Raw genomic sequence first — 22,518 nt, 5'->3', positions numbered from 1 at the left:
AAAATAAATAAATAGATAAATAAAGGTATTGTGCCCATCTAAAAATATTAAAAAAAAAAAAAGAAAGATACCTAGGCTGATTCTATAACTGGGCTATTGTGAATAATGCCACAAGGAACCTGTGCATGCAGGTATCTCTATAGTCTGCCGACTTTCAATTCTTCTAGGTATGTACTGAGAAGTGGTGAAGTGAGATCATATGGTAGTTCTATATTTCGATTTTTGAGGAACCTCTATACTGATGTCTATATGGCTTTACTTATTTACATTCCCACCCACAGTGTATAAGGATTCCTTTCCCCCCACATCCTCACCAGAGATTACTGCTTTTTGTATTCTTGATGATAACCATTCTGCCTGGGGAGAAATGGAATCTCGATTTAGTAGTTTTGGGTGGCATTCTCCAGTGCCACAGAGGTAGAACAGTTTTTCATATAATGATGAGCTGTTCATATTTCTTTCAGAAGTATATTCTGGATGTCAATCAATCCCCTGTCAGAGGAGCAACTGACAAAGATTTTCCCCTGTTTGCAGGCGGTCCCTCCACTCTCTCTGTTTCCTTTGCTGTGCGGAAGCTTTTGATAAGATGCAGCCCCGGTGGTAGGGTCTGGCTATTATTTCCTGGGCTACTAGAATCTTTTTAGGAGATGGTTGCCTGTGCCTAAGTCTTGAAAGATTTCCTTTCTGCTTTCTTCCAGCGGTTTCAAAGCATCAGGTCTTACAGTAGGGTCTTTGATCCATTTTTAGTTGATCTTTTTGTGCAGGGTGAGAGATAAGGATCTGGTTTCAATTTTTTTGCTTATGGAGATGCAGTTTCCCAGCACTATTTGTTAAAGAAGCTGTCTTTTCTCCAATGTATGTTTTTGGCAATTTTGGCAAAAATCAGATGGCTGTGTGCCTAGAAGTTTAGCCATTTCTTGAAGATTTTCCAGTTTATTGGTATATATATTTTCAAAACAGTCCCTAATGATTCTCGGGATTCCAGAGATATCTATTGAATTATGCCCTTTTTTTGTTTTTTTTTTTTGTTGTTGTTGTTTCTAATTTGGTTTATTTGTGTCTTTTCTCTCTTTTGAAGGGTTTGTTTTATCAACCTCCTTTATCTTTGTAAAGACCAATTCTTTGTTTCATTGATCATATGTATTGCTATTTTAATCTCTTTTTCATTAGTTTCAGCTCTGAAATTTATTATTTGTTTGCTTCTATTGCTTTTGGGTTTGGTTCCTGTTTTTCTAAGACCTATCTTTAAATAGTAACCCCAAATGTAAGTGGCCTTTATTCTCCATTATTAACTAGGGTATTAGGAATCATTAGGTATATATTTGCTCTCTCTCTAGGGTTTTTGTTGTTGTTTTGTTTTGTTTTGTTCTGATACCAGGGATTGAACCCAGGGGTGCTTAACCACTGAGCCACATCCTCAGCCCTTTTTTAATGTTTTTTTCTTTAGAGACAGGGTCTCACTAAGTTGCTGAGGCTGGCTTTGAACTTGAAATTCTCCTGCCTCAGCCTTCCAAGCTCCTGGAATTACAGGCGTGCACCACCACACCCAGCATCTCCCTGGTTTTCTAACGCAGGCACTTGTCGCCCTAAGAACTCGTCTCTTAGAACTGCCTTCACTGTGTCCTACAGACTCTGATTGTATTTCCATTTTTATTTGACTCCAGGGACTTTTAAGTCCCCCCCCCCCCGATTTCTTCAGTGACTCACTGGTCATTGAAAAGTTCAATCTCCATGCATTTGTAGTTTCTCATGCTGTTGATTTCTAGTTTGTTCCATTATGATCTGATAAGATGCAAGAACTTATTTCTGGCTTTAGTTGTTATTGTTATTGTTGTTGTGAAAACCTGCTTTATGGCCTGAGATAGTTTCTGTTTTGGAGAAAGGTCCATGAACTACTGGACAGAATGTGGATTCTGCTGTTGTTGGGATGTTTTGTAGCTGTCTGTTAAGCCCATTTGATCTATAGTGGAGTTTAACTCTGATGTTTCTTTGTTGATATATATTTTTAATTTTTGGTTTGTAGAACCTATTTGTGAGAGTAGGGTAGGTTTGAAATTACCCACCACTATTATTTTGCAGCCTATCTCTCCCTTTATGTTGATTAGTGTTTGTTTTATGAAACTGAGCGCAACATTGTTATATATATATATATATATATATATATATATATATATATATATATATATATATATTATTATATATCATTATATATCATATAATATTATATTATATATTATTATGTATTATATATTAGAGCTTATATCTTTACAATTGGATTTTCTTCTTGGTTCCCTTTACCAATATGTAGTGACCTTCTTGGTCTCTTATAATTTTGGTTTGGAGTCTGCTTCACCAGGTATGTGTATAGCTTCTCCCGCTTGCTTTCAGAGTTTGTTTGCTTAGAATATTATTTTTCATTTTTTCTCTTTCAATCTGTATATGTCTTTGCCAACAAGATGTGTTTCTTGCAGGCAACAGAGAGTTGGGCCTTGCTTTTTTAATCCAATCGGTCAGTCTGTGTCATTGGAGAATTATGGTGGTTTACATTTGCTTAGGGCCTGGCTAAGCCAAAGCTGAAGGACAGGTATTACTTTGTGCTATTTTGTTGTTTTCTAATGTTTGATTCAGAAAAGCACACTCTCTGCAGAAACTGTAACTGGTGAGACTACAGAGGGCCCCTGGAACTGGAGGGAGTAGAGAGGTTTAGTGTGTGGTTGGAACCCCATTCAGCCTGGGCCTTGTCCTCACAGAGGGCCCCAGATTCAGGCTCTGGGCCCTAATCACCAAATGAGATTCTGTGAACCCGGAATACATAATGCACGTGCATAATGTTTAAAGAGTTAGTCAACCCAGACATTTCAAAAACACCAGTTTTCCTAATCCGGTTCTGACATGTGGTCATTGTTCTTCAGAGAATGTCTAATCCAGGTGTCTCTTGACCTCCAAGAGAATGACTTGCTGAGAGGAAAGGATTGACTGGAGGTGGGAAAGGGAATGAGTCAGCGAAAGTCAGGTCAAGGAGCTGGGATTTGATCCTGAAAATTGTGGGTGGGTTTTGTTTATGACACAATCCGTGCAATGCTCATTTGCTGACTCCCCTCTCAACAGCCACCCCCTTTCTTCCAGCAAGACAGCTGAGATTTCTTTTGGAGGACAAGCTCCAGGAAACTTTTAGAAACCAGGAAGCCAGCCATGTGACCCAAACCTAGTCAATCAGAGCACAGAATTCCCTAAACCACAGTGACTGGCTCAGAGGTGAACCTCTCAGTTCACCTAATTCCATCCTTCAGATTGTGGGGATTGTTTCAAGGATGACTCACTCAAGTTGGTCCAATCAGAGTAAATCTTGGGATGTACCTAAACCCTATTAATGAAAGCCTTGTAAGTCTGGACTGGATTTACAAGAGATTAATGCTGAAGCTTCTCGCCACCCATGTACCATCTGAGAATGATTCCAGACATGATAAAGCAAGATCCAGAGGTGAAGAGAGATGGAGTTCTGATGATATTGCACCCCTGGCTGCAGATAGGCTAGATGGATCCTGGACTGGATACAGTCGTATCTGGTTTAAGCAAAATCATGCCATCTAGAGGAGGAATGACCAGGAGCGTTCTGCTTTAGAGCAAGTAGAACCAGAATTTCAACTCTGGAAACTGTACCAGTCCATTTTCGGTCAGGCTGAAAAAACAAACAGTTCTAAGCTTTCAGTGGCTTATGATACCGAAGGTTTATTTCTCTCTCACATTAGGTCATGGTTACAGATCGAGTCCACTCTGTGGCTCCACTCCAAATATCTACCACATTCCAGGAACCAGGCTTAGTCTCCTGGTAGAAAGTATCAGAACAATATCTGAAGCCCACTGTTAAGGATTCTGCTGAATGATGGCTCTGTCACATCTGTCGACATTCCATTGACCAAAGCGAGTCTGTGTCCAAGCCCAACATCCGTGGGAAGCGCTGAGTCACATGGCAATGGGCAGGAACGCACGGTCCTCTGACTACAAGGGCAGTGACCAATTTAATTTCCTCTTGCATCCTCAGGTCTCCTGACCTCAGAGGTAATGTGGTTCAAACGCCTCATTTGATGGATGGGAAACTGAGGCCATATTAGTTAACTCGTTCACAATCACAGGGACCACCCATGGCAGCGCCAAGGTGAGGAGCCAGGCCTCGGCCTCTTGGTCCAGCATTCCTCCCTGCACCCAGGCTGCATCCCAGAGCTCCGCCTTGGCGAGGAAGGAAAGCTTGTTCATGGTGCTCCTCTGTTTGTGCTCTTGAGTTCACTCAAGCAACCTGTTTCCCAGCACAGAGAGCTGGTGTCGGGGCAGAGAGGGACTTCTCCAGCCTCATCGGCCGAGCTTCTTCCTCCTGAGGCACCCCGTCAGAACAGTAGGTTTCTTGCCTTGGAAACCAGCGCAAGAAATTCAACCGCCACCGCATTTCTGGACTTGGTCATTTAGATGTGGAACGGGGAGTTGGGGGCTCCTTTATTCTGATTTGTCCAGCAAAGGAGAAAAAAAAGAAGTAATGGCTATTAAATAACTAGAAGAAGGCAGACAGTGTAGATTTGATACATATGTAAACTTTATCACCTGAATTCTCCTGGGTAGTTAGGGAATTTTAAAAAATATTTCTTGAGTGACATATTTCTCTCCACTCTTCACTCCTTTTGACTATCCAGATCTCTACAGCATCGTCCAAACACTAAGTGTGCAGGCTGACTGCAGCCACGAAAGATTTTGGAGAAGTCACAGTCTACAAACCCTACTTTACCTTGGTACAACTAGGACTGATCTTCCAGAGGTGGGCCAGGCATCTGGGTCTGTGCTCCCAATGTGGGTCTTAGCTTCCCAATGTCCTGGGATTGGGACTGAACCTCTGGACCTATCACCTGTATCCTGTTCCAAAGTCACTTACAGTAAAGGATCCCTCCATGGAATCAAGGGGTCCTACATGCCCCGAGCTGAAAATCAGAGCCAGGAAGGAACCTTCTCTAGTCTTCCTAGCTGGATCTCCATGTCTCTAATCCAGAAGGGGTCACCCATAATGGCTACTGGAGCAGTACTCCCTTATCTGTGATTTCAGTTACCCTTGGTCAACCACAGTTCAAAAATATAAAATGGAATATTCTAGAGAGACTATATTATCATAACTCTTATTACAGTATATTGTTATAATTGTTCTATTTTGTTATTAATTATCGTTGATTTCTCACCGTGTCTAATGTATGAATTAAGCTTTATCATAGGTAAGCACATATGTACAGAAAGAACATACAAACACAGGGTTTGTGACTCATCTGCAGTTTCAGGCATCCATTGAAGGTCTTGGAAGATTCCCCTGTGGATAAGGGAGGAATACTTTGTTGAGAGAGTTGGGAAAACTCTGTTCCCTTCAAGGACCCTCACCATATCTTTGCTGTTGTCCCTATCTTCAGGGTTTTTAGACTTCGTATCTGCAATCAGCATGCACATTTTGAGTCTGGACGATGCTATAGAGAAGATTTGGATAGTCAAAAGGAGTGGAGAGTGGAGAGAAATATGTCACTCAATAAATATTTTTCAAAAATTCCTAACTACCCAGAAAAATTTATTTCTGTTTTCTTTTTCTTCCCAAAGTTCTCATTGACTCTGTGAGGCTCTCCTTTTCCTGAATGTCTTCATTAACTAGCCCCGTATCTCCCTACTCTCAAGACAACCCTGTGTAATAGTATTATTACTTCTATTCTGCAGATGAAGAAGGTGAAGTTCAGACAGGAAACTGAGCAATTTGGGCGTATGGTCATCCAGCCAGCATTTGAATCCACTGCCGGGTTTAGAGAGCACAGATACTGAAGTTCATTCATTCCCAAATATCACAGAGCACCTACCATCACTAAATCCCATGTTAAACTAGAAATAAACGGTGAATGACACTCAGTCTTTATGTAACTTATTCACAATGTACTCATAGTTGGCAAATATCATCTGAGCTCCCGCCCTGTGCCTGGGCCATAGTAATTTATAACCTGCTAGCGTATGCACGAAAAGTCACAGGCTGCTAACAATCTACTTGGCCAAGTCTTACAATGACGGTAAGTAAAGGGGAGGTGAGAACAGAGGATGTGAGCGAGAGCCATGTTTTCTGCCACTCACTTTGTACAGGGTCTGACAAACCTTGGAACAAGCCTCCAAATTTCATTCTCTCCAATTCCAATTTTCCCTTTGCTATTAGCTCATCAAAAGCAGGGACCTGCAGGGAGTTGAGACACACTGGTCTTTAGGCTATTCTTGGTGGCTATAGGGAAAGGTATTGGAGCAGAGCCTGGAGCCAGGATCCATTTCCTCTTCCATCTAAGAATCCAGGCAGTGGGAGTGCAGGGGGGAAAAGTCTGAGATGGTTCTAGAGAAGCCCAGAGATGGTTCTGCAGTCAATTACTGATGGTGAGTAAAAAATGAGGTCAACTCCCTGACAGCAAAGCCCCAGAGAGGCAGTGAAATACCACAGAACCCCCCGTTCTCTGTGGCCCCCAGGATACACATCTAAAAATAGACACACAATACCACTCAGATCTGCCCAAGATTTCACAACTGCTGGCCCAGCACAAAATGTTTTGACTTTGGCCAAGTCAAGACGCAATGAAAACCAGCCAGGAAGCTGAGCGTGACCAAGGTCAACATTTCACCAGGACCATAGCAACCCCTCTGCCTGCAGGCCCTTGACCACAGAAGCACAGACACCCACTGCCCCAAATCCTCATTAAGCTCGCTTTGCGATTTATAGAAAGCTTGGCTTGCGTGCCAGGGCCTCTGTTAGGCACTTGGTGTTGGGGACATTGATTCGGGGGTACAGTGGCAGTTTGCCTGGAGAACTGTACAAAGAGTGAGGAACGTCAATGATTTCAGTAGAAGAGGGAAACAACCACCAGCCTGGTCTGCGGGTGGGATGGGATAAGAAAATATTTGGCAGAGAAAATAATTACAAACACATGAGAGGGAAAAGGCCCATGGCCCAGGCATAGAAGTATGTAAGGAAATAAAATAAAACAACATCCACAAAAGATCTGGCATTCTATTTGTGGGTTTAAAACCAATTTTAAAGTGGACAATTCTACTTGAAGGACAAATATCAGTGAGATGCTATTCACAGAGTCAGTAGCATGTGCCAGAAGCTTCTCTCAGCCTTTATATACATCTATCATCTCATCTGCTCCTGATGCCATCCCTGTGAGGCAGATACTAAGATTTTTTCCCATTTTTCAGGTAAGAAAAGTGATTTGGACCCTTCAGTCATGAGTAGACCTTGGAGATCACCTTAAACAGTGGTTTCCATGTTTGTACATCAGATCTACCTAGGAAATGCCAAAAACTGCAGATGCTGGGGCCTGTTGTGGATACCTCAGTCCCAGTCATGTGTGATCACCAAGTTCCCCAGATGCTTCTCATCTGCAGCCTCGTCAGTTGCCCATCCAACTGACCTTGTTATTTTCTAGACCAGACCAATGAAGCCCAGGATAACCTCGCCCAGGACAAGCAGCTAACTGGCGGCAGAGCAGGACTGGCCCAGAGCTCACAGAATGGTGCCCGTGCTGGTACCCTAAACAGAGCAAAGGTATGGTTTCTTTGTCTCTCACTAAATTACTCAGCTGGACATTGCATTCACCCAAACCCCTCGACTCAATTTAGTGCAATGAAACAAAGATTTACTGAGCTCCTACTATGACTTGCACACTGTGCTTGGTGCCAGGAATCCCACGATGAACAAGATCCACATGGTTTCTTTCTTGCCTCTGTGGAGCTCACGGTCCAGCGAAAGAGAAGAAGATTTTTTTAAAAAACATAACCAACTTACTGAATGAACTGGAGTCCGTGAAAGCAATTTTATTTTTCTCGTCCTTGTCTCTTCAAACCTGCCCTCTCTTCCTATTCTGGAAAGATGCAATGAAACCAGAAACAAAACTATTCTGGAAATCTGACCTATTTTAGATAGAGCCTACTGCTAATCTGGTCATTCTTAAGCATGGAGAAAATAGCCTCTCTTTATTTTTTGATAATTCATAAAATCCCATTTGTTTGGGGGTCAAGACTGCAAACTCTTATCCAGTGGAAAAAGTTCTCCCCATTTTCACCCAGGTCTGGCTCAGACTCAGTAAGAGTTTTCTGATTCTTGCCCTCCTCTGCCACTCACTGTGCCTCTTGAAGCTCCTCTGGCACCAGGACAAGGGACCCAGAGGACAGGAAGGTGAGGTAAGAGAGGAAAAGGAGGTGAGAAGACCCTACGGAAGCAGGACCACATGTACCAGTGGATGTCCTTGGTCTTAGCAGTGGCCCAAGTGTTGCTTCTCTGTCTCATGAAGGTTCTTGACTCAAGTGGCTTCCTTTCGACTCCCTCTTGCTATTAGTAGAAGTGGCCTCCTGTGATTCCTGACCTAGGCCATCCTTCCTCCAGCCAACCTCCCACCCATCACTTCAGCACCCTGTCAGGGTCACCTTGTCCCTTGACAGCTTCCCTGCTTGACCAAACTCAGCCAGGTTCTTCTGAGCCTTCTTCTCAACCTTGGCTCCATGACTCGAGTGTGTTAGAAGGTGGAATCGTTGAGACATGTTAGGGCCATGAGGGATCTACCCTCCTGATGGGGATCAATGCCATTTAAAAAAGTGTGAGTCCAGTCCCCCTTTGCCTCCTTGCCCTTCCACCTCTGCCCTATGAACATGGAGCACTTCTTTTCAAAGCACCATCTTGGTATCAGAATCCCCCAACCTGCGGGTGCCTTGATCTTGGACTTCACAGCCCCCAGGACTGTGAGCCCACAAGTTTCTGTGCATTATAAATGACCCAGTCTGTGGGATTCTGTTATAGCAGCACAGAACAGACTAAGATATCTGGCCTATAAAAACTGCAAACTCAACATAAATCATTTCAGATACTCCCTTTCCCCCACCCACATTAAATCATTAAGCAAACACCAACGTAGCTTATAATAGCTCAAGGCTGAATCCCTAGGATGACCTGAAAGTGCCTGCCTGACAGAGCTCAAAGCTGCCAGAAGGATCTTCAGCCTCTCTCCTTTAGACCCTCCAGGCATGAATCGGATGCCAGTCTCCAAGTCCCTTCAACACCTGGAATTTTTCCAAATGATTCTCAGAGGCCCTTCTCACCCGGCTTGGAAGAAGGCGAGAGAGACCTCTCTCTCCTCACCCTCACCACACACATGACTGACAATTTTCTCAACAAGACTACTCACTCTCCATTCTTTCTCAATCCGTTTCCTGGCTACCCCATGTATGTCTTGTTTGCGGATGTGATGAGCAAAGAATTTTTTAAATAAAACTCATTTCACAATTTCTTAGCTTGTACTATACCGATGGTCTCAACTCTTGGGAACTTTGCCAAAATACCAAAAGTCAGATTTCACATCCTGATTCACAAGAAATTACAGGTTCGGGATGCCAAGGAAACGCACAGCGAGGACATTTGGGGATAGCCCTCTTTCATTTATATATTTCATTTCCATCAAATCCCTCAGGTCTCCATGGAGATTGGCTTCCCAGAGTAAATTCACCTTTTCACTCCATGGAAACAGCCACTGCTTTCACATTATAAATGTGTGAACTCCAATGTATTTTGTTCGTATCTTTGAAATCGTACGTTGTAAACTCCTATGAAATCGTACGTTGTAAACTCCTATGAGAGGTAGTCTAAGACATCAGTAGCATGACAGTGATGATGATGGTGATAACGACAGCAATGTTGATGTCAGTTCATGATGATCAAAATGACTAGGGATGCCAGGCATGGTGGCGCACATCTGTAATCCCAGCTGCTCGGGAGGTTGAGGCGGGAGGATCATGAATTCAAAGCCAGCCTCATCAAAAGCAAGGTGCTAAGCAACTCCGTGAGACCCTGTCTCTATATAAAAAATAAAAAGGGCTGTGATGTGGCTCAGTGGTCAGGTGCCCCTGAGTGCCATCCTTGGTACCCTCCTCCAAAAAAAAAAAGAGATGAGGGATGAGGAAGCAAAGATAAATGATTGACTCATACCATCTGTCTTTTCTAGTTAGAAAAGACAGATACTCCCCAGCTTTCTAGATTCAATTCAAAAATCTACCATTTCTATCAATACCATTCCAAAAAAATGCAAAATATTTTGTTGAGTACCTTCTATGTGCTAATAGGTGCATTGTTAGTCAGACTCTAAGATGGCTCCCCATCTCACATTCTGGTATTCACACCTTTGTGTAACACAGGGCTGATATGTATCATCCAAAAAATATGATGAAAATGATGGTACATGACTTCTGATGCTAGATCATTAAAAAAAAAAATCACTGTAACTGCTTTCTTGCTTTCTCTTTGAACATTCACTCAGTGGGAAGCCAGTCGCCGTGTTGAGAGAACTCTCAGGCAGCCTTCTGGAGAGTTTCACATGGTGAGGAACTGAGACCTCCTGCCAACATCCAGCTCCAACTTGTCAGCCGTGTGCATCAGCCGTCTGGAACCAGATCCTTCAACTCCAATTAAGCTTTCAGATGACGACAGTGTGAGCTGACACTGTGACTTCAACCTTATGAGAATCCTGTGCCAGAATGAGAGGTTCCTCTTATCCATCTCTGCTGCTCATGAATTCCACGGTGGCTTTGGGTTGGTAAATTTGGGATAATTTGTGACATAGCTCTACAATCACAGTGTCCGGGTTCAAATTTCACCTAACACTTATCACTGTTTGCTTATGAACAGATTATTTAATGTTTCTGAGCCTCAGTTTCCTCATCTGAAAAAAAAGGAAACAATACAGCTTCATAAACTTGAAAGAAGATAATTAAATGAGATGTGCCTGTAAGAAGGCACCAAAGAAATATTAGTTAATCTTGTTGAGTCCCAAAAAACTTTCCTGATGTCTGACATAAAGAGAGCTCTTTCCTCTCTGAATTCTGAGTGTATTTGGTATAGTTTTGTAGGGGGGAAAATAAGCATGGAGTGGGGGATAGAAATGGAGTTTCATTATCCAAGCATGAGTTTCTGTCCTGGGGATTTGACATGTATTCTCATATTTGATCTTTGCATGGTCCTATGAATGTAAGGGGGTTACGACTAAGGCATTTAAATAATATTTGACTTAACATTTTGACATATGTGACTTGTCCATCAGACCGATGGGACTAGCCTGCCAGAAGTCTCTGTGCATAAGGGACCAGAGACCTAGGAAATAAGCCACCTTAAAGGAGCCAAGAGTCAATCTGGTGTGGCAAATTAAAGATGACCATAAGCTTTTGACATTCCACCCATTTAGAGCGAGATCTATTTCACCTCCCCCGCGTCTGAGCTGGCCTTGGGTGTTTTGACAAATAGGATTTGGCTGAAGTAACCTGATGCCAATTCTAGGTCTGACCTTTTGAGAGGACTCATGGCTGCTTCTTTGGTTTTTGATCTCTTGGGGGCTCCAGAGCAGACACACGGTATCAGATGAATGTCACCAAATAATTCTAGTTAACACGTGTGAAGTGGCAGTATCATCTAGCAAGGTTCTGCCTGAATTCCTGCATGTAAATATGTAAGATTTAATAAAATGTTGTTGTTTTAAGCCATGAGCTTTTGGGTAGTTTATTGTGCAACCTAAGATATATCTGGGACCTCCAAAGTCCCCATATCCCAAAGTGCTGATGGATAGAATTCAGGAAGTCCATCAACTTGGAAAGGAAAAATATTAGATCTTTTATTTTCCCTAACCTATAATCAAAGTATGGCTTTTTTTCCCCATTTAGAATGTAGTAGCAAACTCCAGTAGTATCAGCTTTGTCTATGACTTTGAGAATGAGGAGACATTCATAGGCTTTTCCAAACTGCCAAAGGGGCTCATGGCTCATGCATTCATACACATTCTCTCTAACATACACAACTCAAAAACATGATTCCAAGGGTACTGTTATCTTAAGATACTATAACCTAAGATGCTGTTCCAAAACTCTGACATTTAAGTCATTTCATAACAACGATCCTGTAAGGACTGCTATGATCTCCAGCTTACAGTCATGGAAACTAAAACACAAAAGAGTTGGGCTAATGTGTCCAGGATCACTCTGCTCTAAGAAAGCCCATCTGGGACTTGAACCTACTTATCTTACTCCCCAAGTCACGTTCTTAAAGAACTGGAAGAGAGACTATAAAATGTCACAAGAGAAGGATGAAGGCAACAGAACAGTATCACAGTTTGCAGGGGGATTCTGAGCATGGGATTCTATCTCCAAACTGTCTCTGACTCATGCCGGAGACTCAGGAACAAAGGGGCTACCTGAAAGCCATCGAAAGAGTTGTCTGACTGAAATAACTGTGAGGCCTTGCTATGATTTGAATGTATCCCCTCAAAAAGGAATGTGTTGGAAACTTAATTTCCAGCACAACGCCACTGGGAGGTGGGATCTTGAGAGGTGACTAGACCACGCAGGTTCCAGCCTTGTGAGTGGGTCAATGCTGGTTTTAAGGTGAAGACTGCAAGTTCAATCTCTTGCTCTCTGTCTCACCCTCCTGCCTTCCACCAGGGATGATTCAGCAAGAAGGTGTCAGCACCTAGATATTCGACTTCCCCAAACTCCAGAGCTGCAGGGAATAAATGTGTTTTCTTTCCAAATGATCCCGTCCTTTGCTCTTCTGTTACAGCAGCACAAGACAGGCCGAGGCAGACCTGAGAACCCAAAGCGGCCCTGATACAGCAGCTGAAGCAGCTCACAGGAGCCAGAGGAAAGAGAGAAATGTGGCCCACGGGGCTCTCTGAGCACAGGCTTGGATTTTCTTGGGGCCATTTAGAAACAGTTGGGGATAACTCCAAACTAGCTTGCAGTTCCACAAGAGGAAAAAGAAAAAAAAAAAGCAAGATTCTTTTGCGACAGTTCAATGACCCAAGTCGAAAGGCTTGGAAAGTCAGGTTGTACAGGACGTGGGTGTGTTATTAGCCTTTTACAGAGACTCCAAGAGGGTCAGTGACTTACAGAGGGCATCAGAGTGTGAGGTGGCAGAACCAGGATTTAAACTCGGGTCTGTTTGGCTCCAGGGTCCCCGTTGTTCCAACTAAGATGGTCCAGCCTCACCTTCTACACTCCTCCAGTTTTCTTGGTCTTGTGAATCACATCTCGGTCCCCAAACACCCAGGTCTTTGCTCACCTCAACCCTTTTGCCAACTGTCCTTCCCTAGTTCCTCCCACCCTCCCTTTCTTTCCATCCCCCCAAATTCCTTTTCTGTGAAGCTGGTTCCAGCAGAAGAATTCATTGTGCTCTAAGTTCCCGCAATGCTTCCTGCAATCTAGATTTTATCGCAATTATGGGATTCGACCTCTTTGTCTTCCTGGCTAGATGAATGGATATAGAATTCAAAATAACAGCTAACATTGAGTGAACACTTCCTAGATACTCTTCCCCAAACCTGACATTTAATCATTTCATGACAACAATCCCCTAAGATAAGAGGTTACTACTGTCCCCATCTTACAGTCATGAACACCAAAACGCAGAGTTGGGTTAACCTGTCCAGGACACCCAGATACTAGAAGGCCCCATCTGGAATTTGGACTCCCAAGTTCATGTTCTTAACCACTACGTTTTAAGATTGAGATCATTCCTTATTGGTCTCTGCTTTCTCTGTACCAAGCACAGGGTAGGGTCCTCCGTACGTATCCAGTAGATAATTGTTGAATGACTAGTGGAATAAACACACATCTGTTTCCTGCATCCCCAGCTCCTGACTCAGTGCCTGGAATATGAAAAGATGCCCAATAATGACTTGCCAATTGACCTGTGAATGATTTAATTAATATTTTTTTTTCAGCTCTAAAACCCTGGGATGGTGGGACAAGGATACAGAAATGAAACCACCATCCACTCTTGATTCTGAAGAATCTTCTTTTCTGGGGATGTCACCACCAACCATGACCTTTAAAAAGGATAACGGAACCCAAATGCTGCAAAGTTCTTGGACTGACTCCCCAATGTCCTGGGGAGACCAATAAGTGAATGAAGAAGGGACAGAGCGGGCAGTCTATGAAGTTCATGCTAACGTCACTTTCCAAGCCAGACTGAGAGGCCTGGTCTTGAAGCAAGCCAAAATGCATAAAAAGTGAGCCTAGTGTCCTCCAGCGCTGCTTCAATAAAACAACGATAATGACGAGGCGAAAGAAGCGCTGCTTTCCAGGCCAGCCTGGACCAACCTCAGCCTTGGACAGAGCCTTCTAAGGTGTCGCACCTAGAGATGAGGTGTGGACACAGATAGGAAGGGAGGCCCACTTGGCTCCCTCTGTGGCCCTCTCTGGTTTGGCAGGAGCTCCTGTCCCAGGTAGATCCCCATGGCAGCCCACTTTTCCCAGCCTGGCTTTAATCAACCACTGGGGTCTCCAGAGCACCTTTTACCTGCCAGGTGTGAAGCTCAAGCAGGCACGCCAACAGAAAGAGAGGCCTTCTCTCTTTTTTTGAGGAAAAAGAAGGGTGGAGTCAGTCTGCAATGTAGTTTTATTTTGAAATAAAACAACGTAGGCCATGAAATGAAATTAAATAATCGCTATAAATGGCCCAGCCACAAGGACCTGGCACAAGATTAAATGCTCAGGAGGTGCGAGTTCCCCTTCCTTTTGAAAACTACAGCTAGGCTGACCGAGACATTCGCCTTGGCAATGTCTGTGCTCAACATGTGGCTAAAGAGAGAGTGTGAGGTTTTCAGCTGCTGCGTTCCGTTTCCCAGTCAGGGCTGAGTCGTCAGGGCCAGGTTCCCAGCTGGTGTGCACAATAAGGTGGCACCAGTGGTTCCCAGCGAGCAGCCACCCCCACTGGATCATGCCTGGGCCTTCTAGTTATGAGATATTTTTAATATCACATCTGGTTCCAACATTGATTGATTTAATCCATACATACTGAGTGCCCACCACCTCACACCAGATACTGTCAAACAGCAGTAAAAAGCTAAATGAGCGGGTGGGGGGAACCTTGGGAATGCCTTCTCTGCGTGGAGCTTCCATTCCAAGGGGAGAGACAGACAAATGAGAAGGAGAGTCCAAGGTGAGAAATGCTATGGACCAGGAGGGAAGGCATGGCCGGCCCCCCCGTGAGGTTTCCCAACTTTTCCCTGAAGCTTCATACACATAAGGAAAAGCGAACAGATCCTAAGTGTGGCACTCAACACATGCACTCACATCATGACCCAGAGCACAGCCGGCACCCGAGGTCCCATTTTAAATAGGGTGTCAGAGCCAACTATCCTGAGACCAAGGAGACACCTGTAAGATTGTTGACCAAACATTTCCAGCGCTCTGCCTCCTGGACATAAGGTAGAATTTCACTTCTCTGGTACCTGTCAGGTACAGCTGTTGACTTGCTTCAGCCTGGGAGATATGAGCAGAAACGAAGGGAGCCTCGATGAGGCTGTGGTGATCGTGGGACCTGTGGTGCCATGGAGCTTCCATCAGCCTGGGTCCCAATGGACGCTGAGGAGCAGAACATCCCTGCTAACCCCAGTCAGCATGTAGCGGGAGGACATATAAGTCTTGGTTGCATAAGCTACTGAGATTAAGGGTTTGATGGTTGCCTCAGCATACCCTCACCCAACCTGACTGATAACCTCAGGACAGATTTACAGAGAGGAATGCGTGAAACGTCTGGAAAGCTCAGGGAAGAGTAACACTGAAAGAAAGAGAAAATGCAAATACCCTAAACCGGCATTGTGGATGACATGACATATTTGAGGAACAATATCTGCTGTGGACTGAATATATGTGCCCTCCCAAAATTCATAGGCTAAGATCCTAACCCCAAGGTGATAGTATTAGGAAGTGAGACCTTAGGGAAGGGATTAAGTTACATGAAACGTGCTCAAGAGCCCTCATTGCCCCTTCCACCACATGAGGACACAGCAGGAAGATGCTATCTTCAAACCAGGAAAAGGCCCTTGAGCAGACACCAGATCTGCTGGCACCTGGGACCATGGACTTCCAGCCTTTAAAACTGTGACATTAATTTCTGTCGTTTGTAAGCCTCTCCGTGTTGACGTTCTATAACAGCAGGCTGTGCCGACACAGAGAGTCTCTCAGGCTAGAATCCCCCAGAAGTAGATTTTGAGACAAAGTTGGGAATGTAAGTGGTTCATTTGGTAATGGATCAAGGAAAACCGAGCCGGAGGGGGAAATGAGACAAGGGAGGAATCCACTCTGGGAGGGTTTTAATGGCCGAGTTACCACTAGGGACACCGGGGCTCCATCCACTGGGGACATCTGAGGGACGGTGCGGGATACACCTCAGAGTATAGCCCCATCCCCAGAGGTGTGAGGAGGCTCAGGCGTCCACTGTCCAACTTTGCCATTGGCCAACATTGCTCCCAGGTGTGAACACCCAGGCACTTGAGACCCACCCCAGGACAGCCAAGAGCAAGCCAGCAGGCCACTGTCCCTCTGTGGGATGCCTGAGGCAGGCCACGGGGTGGGCAAGGACTGACTATACCTGCTGCCAACAGAGCAAGGCCGATGTGCCTGAAGAACAAATATGTACATGCACAAAAGGTGGTCACAACAGGACCTCCTAAGAGTCATGGGCAACAGCCCAGGCTTAACAAGTGTTCAGACTCTTGTCACCTCAGCTAGACACGCAACACCCTCCAATCTCTTGTCCTGCCTCTTGCCTTCCCCTGATCGCATCCATTCTTCATGCTCAACCAATTGATCAATAAAACAGGAGGGTCTGACAGCGACAGCCCTGCCCACAGTCCTGCACTGGCCTCCTGTCAGGATAAACCCTAAGCCCTTACGGAGGCACACAGACCCTGTGCGGACTGGCCCTGCCCATGCGGCCACTCATCTCCACTCTGCATTTCAACATGGCTTCCACAGCCATACCAGATGGCTGGCCACACCCTGACCTTCTCTCAAAACCCCAAGCCTTTGAAAGCTACTGTTCCCTCCACTTTGACTCCTAGAACATCTTCCCCCCATCTTCGTCTTCCTAGACAACTCTTACTCTTTCGAGAGATGTTGTTCAGGGCCTATTGGCACCAGGCCCTGGGAGACCCAGCCATGGTACTAGCCCTCCTCCGCTCTGTGAAGACAGCTGGGCACTGGGAGGCCAATAATAGGAAAGTAAATGAATAAGAAAACCAAATAGTAGTAAATCCAGGGAAACGCAAGGTGACCATGTTATGTGACAGAGAGTGGTGATTCCAGGACGGTTTCCGCGGAGTGGCCAGGCAGGGTCTCCTGTGGAGGTGACATCTGAGATGAGCTGCCTGGATGACAAGAAACGGTCAGTCATGCAAGAATCAAGGCAGCATGCTCTAGGCAGAGGATAAGAACAGGACAGGTCCTGAGGCAGGAAGGACTCGCTGCCCTAACAGAGGAGCAGGGCGGCAGGGGCAGAGCCAGCGAGAGAAGAGGGGGGAGGTGTGCTTGGAAGGCCGAGGCCAGGTCACCACGGAGGGCCCCAGGGAGGGTGCTGGACGTCACCCTCCCGTCTTCAGTTCACCTGATGCCTCTGAGTGTAGAGTGTCCCTTCTGTAACCTCCAGGGGGACAGACGGGCCACTTGTCCTAGCATCCCTTTCAGGCCCCACCTTCTGGTTGGACACTTGATACAGGGGTCCCAACGGTTTGTTTCCAGCATCTCTTCTTGGCCCTCACTCCATAGCTGTGTGATGTTAGATAAGATACTCAACCTCTCTAGGCCTAGAGCTTCTCCGTAAGTCTGCATTCGATGTTCTGAGTGTGATTAGATGAGTTCAGCCTTGCATATGTATTAGGAGAAACAGCAAAATCTTATCTCATCAGAAGAGTGTGCTGTAAGTTTTCTCCTGGCACCATCATCCTTAGGAATGCGGGCTTTGAAATCCAGACCTGGCTTCATTACCTTCTTGAGCAAATTATTGAATGTCCCTTAGCTGAGGTCTTCATAGTTATAGAATGAAACCGGTCATTGTTCTGGGAATTGTTTTATGAAGTAAGTCTTTGTACAAAGAGAAACTCACTGTTTAGTTTCTACAGTTTTAAACAATCCTTCCAACACCCTGTGGGATAGACCATCTCATTGCTCCCTTTATAATAGACTCTAATTTGCATTGCAAGGATCCCCCAGTCACTCTCAAGTGCTAATATAGCAGAAAGATAGGCGTTCCTAAACCAGAATTCAAAGCCCAACTCAGTCACTGACTGTCCTTTTAATTTAAAGCAAGTCTCCTCTATCCTCTATCCTTGGGAGAGTTTCACCATAGTACTAAAGGAATTGCCTTTCCAAGAGGCCTGGGGTAGACTGAATAACACCCCCCATGAAAGGTCCACAATCTAATCCCCAAGCCTACAAATATATGGCAAAAGGGACTTGGCAAATGTGATCAAGTTGAAGATCTTGAGATGAGGAGATTGTTCTGGGTACCAGGTGGTTCCAATCGAACTCCCAATTGTCCTTAGAAGAGTCCTAGGTCATGCAAAGATGAAAGTGGTGTCCGCAGAGTGTTGTGTGGGACTGCAGAGCTGCACTGCCAGCTTTGGAGGGGCCACAAGCTAAGGAATGTGGGTGCCCTCCAGACACTGGAAAAGCAAGAAAACATTTTCCTTGAGAATATTTCTGCAGAAGGAACCAGCCCTGCCAACACCTTGACTTTAACCCAGGGCGACCAATTTAGGACTCTGACTTCCAGAACTGTAAGAGAATATGTCTGTGTTGTTGTAAGGCATGAAGTTGAGATGATTAGTTACAGAAGCTCTAGGAAACTGATTGCATCTCAAAGTTTTTCACAAGTCACCCTCGACTTGATTGCCTCCTTGTCCCAACTTGTGGCAACCTCTAACATGTAAAGTGAGTGACTGGGCAGGTCAGCAGTTAGTCCAAGCTCCAGACCATGGGAGAAAGGTGAACACTGGGTTTTATTATTACCCTGGGGACCAAGGACCATGCACCCTATTAGACCAGAGCCAAATGTTACAGAAACGGAGCTTCAGAATCGGAGCCTGGAGAATGGAGAAAGTCAAGGAATTTAAGATCTTTCCAACAAACACTTATGCTTTCCACCCTTAGTCAGAACCAAAAGATTTTGTCCCAACCAGACCCATCTCGGCAAAGACGGTTCCTCCACAGGAATTCAGCACATTTTGCCTCCGACATGAAAAGTACCAAGGAAAAACAGCAACCTCCTTCCAGCCATCCGGGACAGCGTTTCACCCCTGCCTGGATAATTACCCCACATTATTGTTAGTTTCTTGTGTTTTTCCTTTTTTTTTCTCCATAAACAGTGCAACCTGCCTTTGCTTTTGAGACAGTTCTTTGGAGAAAGCACAAAAGAAATCATCTTTCGGGATCCTTCCCCGCACGGTTTCAAACTGCTAGACTCCAGATTTTTCTGAGGAAAAGTTCCATAAACCTTCTGCCGCATGGAGAGCTCTCGCCTGGCACCAGGAGTGTTGTGCTTGGCAGCCAGGACGGGTCGCCAGGGGCACACCTGCTCCAGGCAGCCCTGTCTCCAGCTCCACACGAGCTGAAGCTGGGTGGGGGAGTGGGCCGTGGCAGGTGGGCAGAAATGAGAGCCAGGGGGCAGGGCTCGATGGGACACACCTGCTGGAAACAGCCTTTTAAGACCGTGTGCAGTTGAACTGCAGAGCAGAAGGGGAGGGAGGTGGGTGGAAGGGGATAGAGGAGGGTGGAAGGGGATAGAGGAGGGTGGAAGGGGATAGAGGAGGAAAAGAGGACAAGCACGCACACACACACACACCCCTGCTCCAAGCCCTGACGTATCCCAGTCTTCTCTTTTCTGGGACACCTGAGATACCGGGGGAGAAGGAAGCCAGTCCCCCTTCCTAGCTCACCGTCCATGGCTTTGTGGAGAGATGTGGGTTCCAGGAGCTAGGAGCTCTCTCAGGCCTCCTGCTTTTTCTCTGCCAAGCTCATAGGTCGGGGACTCAGGGAGAACAGTGACCTGGTGACTGAAGCCCAAGGTCCAGGTGAGCCTCTGACAGTCAGAGTGTGCCGGCCAGAGCAGGCTCACCACCTGCAGCCAGCAAGCTGCTCGCCCACCGCGCTGCACGCCCCGCTAAGGATTCCAGACCTCGCCTAAACCACAGGTGACGGGAAGCCAGGGAGAGGGGCACCTTCACCTCAGAGAAATGAAGCTGGTGGTCTCGAGCTGGGGGGATCAGAGAAGAAAAAGTATGGAAAAGGCAAACTGTCTGATTTTCTAGAAGGAAGGGAAGGCTTTGACCAAAGATTTATTGGCTTTTTTCCCCCCTCTCGTTTTCATTCTGGAAAATACACTGAAAGGGATAAGGAGGAAAATAAAGGAGATCCATGATCCCACCATCAAGAGATCTCCTTTTCAACAGCTCGATTGAAATATAAGTGGCACACCATAAAGGGCAAATGTTGGCAGGGTGCAGTTTAGGGAGTGCTGGCCTAGGTGTGGACTCATGAAATCATCACCACAGCAAAGTAAGGATCCTATGCATCCCTTGAGGAAGTTTTCTCCTGTGTTTTTGGAAGCCCTTATTTCCATCTCTTCACATTTGACCCCCTCTCTTGGCCTATAGCTATAACACAACTCTTTGTTTTGTGATTTTACTGGGTGCTTTAGGGTTCGTAAGATAACCTCCCAACAAAATCCTTCTCTGTCCCCGCTGCGTTTTTGTGCTTTGATGTCAAACATTTTCCTTCTACCTATGTTATAAACCCCACAGTACATTACTACTTGTTTTTAACCTAAACAACCAATTGCATTCCAGAGATTTAATTTGACTCACACATTTCCGGGGTTCTTCATTCCTTTGCATGGTTCCAACTATTCTCCAGCAGTATTTTCCTTCTGCCTGAAGGACTTCCTTGAATATTTCTTAGGAGGTGAGTTGGCTGGTGATCAATTCTTTCAGCTTGATTTCGCATTCATTTTTGAAAGATATCTTCACTGAGTTGATGGGGTGTTTTTTTTTCCTTTCAATGTTTTAAATAAAGGTTGCTCTAAAGTCTTCTTAGCTCATATCATTTTCCTACAAAAAATATCTGCCATCTTCCCTATATTCAGTACAAAATGTGTCTTTCCTCATCTGGTTGCTTTTAGGGTCCCTCTTGGCCACCTGTTTTCAGCAATCTGATGATGCTGTGTCAGTAGTTTGCTTCGTGTTTCTTAGGCTTCATCAAGCACCTTGGATCTGGGGGCTGATGCTTGTCATTGAATTTGAAAACTGTTCGCCAACATTTCTTTAAACATCTTCCCCTCCCCCACTTCTTCGGAGATTCGAACTACGTACAGAAAAGGCCACTTACACTTTTCCCACAGCTCACCAATGCTCTTATTATAGTTTTTATTTTTTATGGACTTAGGGTTTGATTTTAAACCTGACCTTCAGAGCAACACAAGCCACTATGAAGTTTTAAGCCAAAGAGTGACATAATTATATTGGCCTTGTTGAAATTTCTCTTCTCATTTGTGTGATCAGCTGACGAGCAGAAGCCAGAACACTGTTAGGAAGCAATTAGGAAGGTCTAGGGACGAGAGTCATGGGCATAGAGACCAGGAAGAGTCCTCAGAAAATATTCATCAATAGGATTTAGTGACTCCGTGTAGACAGCAAGAGACAGGGAGGTTTGAGAGCTCATGCTTCTGACATGAAAAACTAGATAGATTAAAAAGCCATTCACAGGCTGGGGATATAGCTCAGTTGGCAGAGTGCTTGCTTTGCAAAGCCCTGGGTTCAATCCTTAGCACCACCAAAAAAAAAAAAAAAGCCATTTACTCCACTGTAGTTCACGGAAGAAGGTTTCAGAGGAATAACGATTTGGAGCATGATGAATTGAATCAGCTTGTGCCATTTGTGGGTCTTGGTTGCAATCTACATAAAACAACCAAGGCTTGGAAACATGTCTGGTTGATCGGAAAGGCCAGAGACACAGGCACTGAAAATATTCAAGCAAGAGGAAGGCCAGGTCTGGTGCCCATGATGCCCTTGGCATCACCGCCTCTAGACACTGGCTGCCTCAACCGCAAACTCTGTTTCTTCTGAACCACCGTAAATATCCTCTGATTTTCTGTGCACCTCAAAGATTCAGTGCTGCAGGTTGAGAATGTGTGATTTCCTGAGGACTAGAGGAGAGAACCTCTGTGTTCCATCCCCCAAATAGAAAGGGTATTCCAGTGATGGAGAATCCTCTGGAGTCTTTAGACATCAGAGGAGAAATGTGAAGTAGACATTTAACCAGAGCTGGACCAGATCTCTGAAGAGAAGCCTTGGATCGTGGATAAAACCTGAGTATGCTCAGCCCATGTAGGTGGCAGGCTGAGCCCAGGGTCAGATGACATCACCAGGAAGAAGAGTACAGGACAGGGAGGGAGGACAGTCCATGACCAAGCCCTCAGATCTGGTCAGGGAGGACAAGCCTGTGCAGATCCCAAGGAGGAGTGGCCAAGGAAGTGAGAAGCAAACGAGGAGTAAAAGTGACATGCACACAAAGGACAGAGGAGGTCCCTGCGGTGAGAAGTTAAGGGGTGTGAGTGCAGGAAGATCCCGAGTCTCAGAAAATACTGGTGACTGGGCAGGAGTCATT

Source organism: Ictidomys tridecemlineatus, chromosome 6 (genome assembly GCF_052094955.1).
Source record: "Ictidomys tridecemlineatus isolate mIctTri1 chromosome 6, mIctTri1.hap1, whole genome shotgun sequence".
Taxonomy (NCBI): domain Eukaryota; kingdom Metazoa; phylum Chordata; class Mammalia; order Rodentia; family Sciuridae; genus Ictidomys; species Ictidomys tridecemlineatus.
This window is presented reverse-complemented; position numbering follows the sequence as displayed.